Source organism: Benincasa hispida, chromosome 10 (assembly GCF_009727055.1).
Source record: "Benincasa hispida cultivar B227 chromosome 10, ASM972705v1, whole genome shotgun sequence".
Lineage (NCBI taxonomy): Eukaryota > Viridiplantae > Streptophyta > Magnoliopsida > Cucurbitales > Cucurbitaceae > Benincasa > Benincasa hispida.
This window is the reverse complement of record NC_052358.1, coordinates 22,426,447-22,431,928: the sequence shown is the minus strand read 5'-3', so window position 1 is coordinate 22,431,928 and position 5,482 is coordinate 22,426,447.

Here is a 5,482-nt window from a genome sequence, read left to right as displayed (position 1 = left end):
CTCGTCTTGTTGCAAAGGGTTTTACTCAAAAGGAAGGCATTGATTACAAAGAGACTTTCTCTCCGGTTTCATCGAAAGACTCTTTTAGGGTAATCATGGCACTGGTAGCTCACTTTGATTTAGAGCTATACCACATGGATGTAAAAATTGCGTTTCTTAATGAGAACATTGATGAGACAATTTATATGGTGCAACAAGAAAACTTTGTGTCTGATAATTCAAAGTCTATGATGTGCAAATTAAATAAATCCATCTACGGTCTCAAGCAAGCCTCTCGTCAATGGTATCACAAATTCCATGAATTTATAACCTCATTTGATTTTGAGGTGAACATTGTGGAAGATTGTGTATATCACAAGTTCAGTGGGAGTAAATCAATCTTTCTGGTGTTATATGTCGATGACATACTCATAACTAGTAATGATGTAGGTTTATTGTATGACATTAAGAGATTTCTCAAAAGAAATTTTGAGATGAAGGATCTTAGTGATGCTTCTTTTGTATTAGGTATTGAAATACTGCGAGATCGTTTCCAAGGTATTTTGAGATTGTCATAAAAGAACTACATTGAAAAGATCTTGATTAGATTTGGCATGAAAGATTGTGCACCGGCAGATATCCCGAACACTAAAGGTGATAATTTTCATTTAGGTCAATGCCCCAAGACCACACTCGAGACTAAGGAGATGCAGAAGGTTCCCTATGCATCAGCCATTGGAAGTCTAATGTATGCTCAAGTATGTACACGTCCAGATATTGTGTTCATAGTTGGAGTGTTAGGCAAATATTTGAGTAACCCGGGGATGGATCATTGGAAAGCAGCCAAACAGGTTATGAGGTATTTACAAAGAACAAAAGATTATATGCTCACTTAACGGAGATCAGAAGTTTTGGAGATCATTGGGTATTCTGATTCTGATTATGCTGGATGTCAAGACACTTTGCGATCCACTTCAGACTATATCTTCATGTTGGCTGGAGGAGCTGTATCCTGGAAAAGTGTTAAACAAACACTTATGGCTTCTTCTACCATGGTTGCGGAGTTTATAGCATGTTATGAGGCATCTAATCATGGAATATGGTTGCGAAATTTTGTCACTGGGTTGCGGATAGTGGTTGGTATAGAAAGACCACTAAAATTATTTTGTGACAATAAATCGGCTGTGATGTATTCCAACAACAACAGAAGCAATACGAAGTCAAAACATGTAGACGTGAAGTTTCTGGTTGTTAAAGAAAGAGTTCAGAAAGGTCAAATTTCGATAGAACACATAGGAACAAACTCTATGGTGGCAGATCCATAGACTAAAGGTTTACCACCTAAAGTTTTTCATGAGCATGTTGCTCACATGGGTGTTAGTCACTTTTCTGATTCCATGGTTTAGTGGGAGTTTGTTATTGAGGATATTCTTTGATCGTATTTTGTTTATTTTCTATATAGAATAAAGTTGATGGTTTATGTTTTATTATTTGAACTCGTTTATCATGCATGTAGTTTAGCATAAAGTTTTTAGAATGATCTTATTAAGGAATTTGGATCAGTTGGAAATAGGCATGATCTATATCACTTTGCATGTAGTTTCCATGCTATCCATCCATACTTGATCTATGTTATTGAATGTATTGGAATTGGTGATCAAGGAAGGTTTAGTTATAAGGGTAGTGACGAAAGTCGCCTTGATTCCGTGCTAATACAGGAAATGGACCAGATTGAACTAAAGGGGAATTCTATTATTGAAATAACTTGTTTATGCGTGCTTAAGATTTATGTGATTTAATTATATTAGGTACATAGACATAGCCCAAGTGGGAGATTGTTAGACATATTTAAATAATAATATATTTAATTAAAGTATGGGCTATATATGTGGATTAATAATTTAGGGTTATTTTATTAGATTGGGCCCTATTATGTGATCTAATCAATTAAGGCCATAGATTCCTAATTGAGTATGGACTTAATGGGTAGAAGCCCATTCCTAGTTAATTAGGGTTTAATGGGAGCCTTAATTGAACTAGTATATAAAGAGACATTCACTCAGTCTTTCTTGAGGTTTCCAGAGAAATGTGTTTTGTGGAGTTGAACTCGTGTTTATGCAAATTTGATGTAGATGTGGTTTGATCTCTACTAATTGATCTCTAGGCTCTCTGTAGTGCAATTGTTGACCCCCACAAATAAAGAGAACTCTTCTATTTATAGAGCTCTCGGGTAAGCTTTATGGGCTTGGGTTGGTTGGTTCATGGACTTGGCTCTTATGCCCAAGTAATTGGATATAAGTCTTAATTGGCCTTTGGGCCAAATTAAGTCTATTTCTTTGAGCTTAATTAGACTCTATCCCAAATCTTAATATTTAATTAGATCAAAATAATTAATTTAATCCAACGGTTAAAATGAAAACACATGACATCATCGGGATTCACTAATTTATGTCTTCAATTTTAATTTGAGACACATGTTAACCTTTAATTAGTCCCAAATTCAATTATTTGTAAATTCATCATTAATTTGGTTAATAGTGTGACAATTTGTGATTGGTCTAAAATTCATCATTCAATAATGTGCATTATAGATAAAAGGTGATTTTAAAAAAATAAATAATAAATAAAATAACCTATTAGCATTTAACATGAATGTAGTTTTTAGATAACATGACTTTTTTTAAAAAAAAAAATCTTTTAGTGAGAATTATAGGTAAAATGTAAATTTTGTTTAAAATTTATTATTATTTAATGTGATTAGTAGGTTTATAGATAATACGAGTTCTTTTAACTTTTTTTTTCCTTTTAACGTGATTTATAGATAAATGAGATTTTTTTTTATAAAAAATCTATTATCACTCAATGTAAATGCCAAAAGGGGATAATTTATTAATGATTTCATGTGAAATTACCTCTGATTTTCCTATGGCCATCAACTCAAAGCAATAAAATGATAAATCTAAAATTTCTCTCCCCATAGCCCTTTTAGATAATATAGATAATTTGATTTTATTTTTTTTCAAATTTAGATATTCATTAAATGTATATTGATTTGGTATCGACTGCAATAATGAATGATTTTTCCCTCTTAACTGTCTCACTGTTGTGTAATTTTTGTATATATGTTTTTTTTTTATCTTATGTACTTTATGTTGTTTCTTTAAATTGCTTATTTTTGTATTTATGTTTGTGTATATTATATTGTATGTGCTATTGATTAAGTAAGAGTTAAATATTGAACGTTCAATCGTGTAATTTCTGTGATTTTTATACTATTTATGTTGAAATTTTAATTTTGAATATTTTTTTTCTTACACCCTTTTTCTTTATATATAATCCAACGTATATACTACGATCATATATATTAAACAAACATATATACCAAGTACTTTTTATAGAAAAAGTGAATTATATAGCTCATATATTAAGTATGTCATGCATTTATGAAATATAAGAATATAATGAAACAATAATATATAATTCGTATTTTAAAATATATCTCAGATTTATGAAATATAGACATAAAATGAAATAATAATATACGTCTTACGCTGATTAATATAACCTAAACTTATAGAAAACGTACCATTGAACAAATATATAAAAAACATACAAATATAAACCTACTATAGTAAAATTGAAGAGGAAAATGGGAACAATATAGATGCAAAAAGAAAAACAAAATAAAGATACTCTAGTTTTATTATTTTCTCTCTCTTCCTCTTCCTCTCTCACACTCAATTTCTCCTCTCAAGATGCTGAAGAAATAGCACAATAATTGAAGGAGAAAACAATTGTCCTTGCATTCATATTTCCTTATATTACACTCGAGATAAATTAAATAAACTTTGAATATGAAAAGAAATCCATTATTATCTCTTAAATTATGCTAGAAAAAAATAACGCAATCGCCATCAACATCCATTAGATATGTAATTGATGTTTGTTGGAGTCGCATTTAATCGAAAAGTTACTCGAAAATCTTATAGTCGATTGGAGTTTCAAAACAAATGCAATTGTCGTCATTTGGTAAAATAATTAAAAAAAATAAAAAAATAAAAAATCCTTAGCAAGTTTTTTTTTTTATTGATACACATATATGAGAAGATGAAGAGCGTTAGCATGAAAAGTCAAGGGTTATGAAATACATAACCTATTTATTTTTTTCTTCTTCCAGTTTTCGAATTTTAATTACATAGATACACAATGGGCAAAATGGTAATTTGAATGATGATTTGACCTTCAAATGACTTTGCACATGATAAAGAAAATATTTTTTTAAAGATCTTTTACCTTATTGGAAGTATGGTCTCCAAATGGTCTAATCATGTAGTTAATCATTTTAAAAATGAATCTATCAACTTTGCATGTTAAAAGTCTAATGGACGTTTGGGCTAAAGAGTTAGTTATTATACTCCTAGATTATTATAGGTGAGTTTTGAGAGTTTGTGTTTGAGATGCAGATTATTTTAGTTTTAGTTATAATAGTATGTGTTTGAGGCGTAAAATATTTTAGTTTGAGAAAGAAATAATAAACACCATAGCAAATAATAAAAAATGATGAATGTAAATAGTAAAAACGGTAGCAAATACTAAATATGTCGCTAATTGAGGGTTTTGAAATAGTATTTACCATAGTTAATTGTGGGTTTTGAAATAGTATTTATGGTAGAAGAGGTGGTTATTATAATGTTATGATAATTTTTGTCCCAAACGTCTCATAAGTATTTACGATTCTCCATAACTTCAAACGAGGCCCAAGACATTTAAGATATCGTTTGATAATTATTTGATTTTTTGTTTTTAAAAATGAAGTATAGTTCTTCCCAATTTCTCACAATGGTACCGTAAAGGAGCACTTCTTAGCCAAATTCTACACAAAAACAAATTTTAAATTTTTTTTTTTAAATTTGGCTTGAGTTTTGAAAATACAGATAAAAAGTAAATAACAAATCAAGAAATTTAGAGTTAGAATTGATATTTATAGATTTAAATTTAAAAAGTTATGAATAAAGAATGACATGATTATTAAAGGAGGATAAATGATTAACCATAATAGCTTAAAACTAAATAATGATTGGGATACTTTAAAAACATCATTTTATATGAATTAACATTGTTTTACATTAAATATATACGTCATCTCACGTCCATTCAATGTGAAATGATCGTGCTTGAATTCAAGATCCATTAGTTTAAGCATAATTCCACAGTAATTTAATATTTGGTCACTCTATTATTTTATTCTTCAATTTCAATGTCATTGATTGGGTAAATATTTGGTTTAAAAATATTAAAATATAAAAAGAGAATTTTGAAAAATGGAAAAAAAGTCTAATGCAATCAAAGCTTTGACTACCATTTTTATTTCAAGTATTTCAATTTTACGTCCTCGTACATGCAAGGTCTAATAATCGAGTTGGACTCGTTTTTTACAAAAAAAAAAAAAAAAAAAAAAAAAAAAAAAATATTTTGAGTGATTATCAAATATTCAAATTTTCTC